Source organism: Podarcis erhardii (genome assembly GCF_964252035.2).
Source record: "Podarcis erhardii genome assembly, chromosome: 7".
Lineage (NCBI taxonomy): Eukaryota > Metazoa > Chordata > Lepidosauria > Squamata > Lacertidae > Podarcis > Podarcis erhardii.
This window is the reverse complement of record NC_138511.1, coordinates 45,713,439-45,714,023: the sequence shown is the minus strand read 5'-3', so window position 1 is coordinate 45,714,023 and position 585 is coordinate 45,713,439.

The following is a 585-nucleotide window of genomic DNA, read 5'->3' as shown; positions in this document are numbered from 1 at the left end:
TTGATTTGGGAGAAAAAGAAAATGGGGGGGGGGGTGTACATGTCAGAGAGCAAGAGACAGGCAGAGACTGCCTGAAAACTTTGGAATTGTGCAGTGTGCAGGTTATTTGCCTACCCTTCGGAGTTTAACCCTCCATTCCATGCCTCAGCAGATCTTGAGTCAATTCCTTGATTTCTGAGCCTAATGGAAAAACAATATTCCTGCTGTAGAGGTCTTCAAAGGCTCCTGCATAGCTTGGGGGGGGGGGGAATAAGCAGCTCACTGCAAATTTCAAGAGGGGAGATTTGGTAGGGTTTGCCAGAGCTGTGTGCCAAAGAAGGCTTGGCAACAATGTGTGAGATCAGTGTCTGCTCACCCCACTTTCCTTTCCCTCAACTGGAAAAAGAGAAGGGGGCTAAAGGAAAACAACAACCCAACTGCTTCTGTTTTGGATTTGCAGCTATAATTAGGAACAAGTATGATGGCCCTTCCACACCATCATGATTTTATGAGGGAGGATTCACGTGGGTACCTGGAAATTTAGGTGTGGATTAAAGCCTTTGTGCAACAAATTCACCTCAGATTGACTTTGCAGTTAGAAAAGTG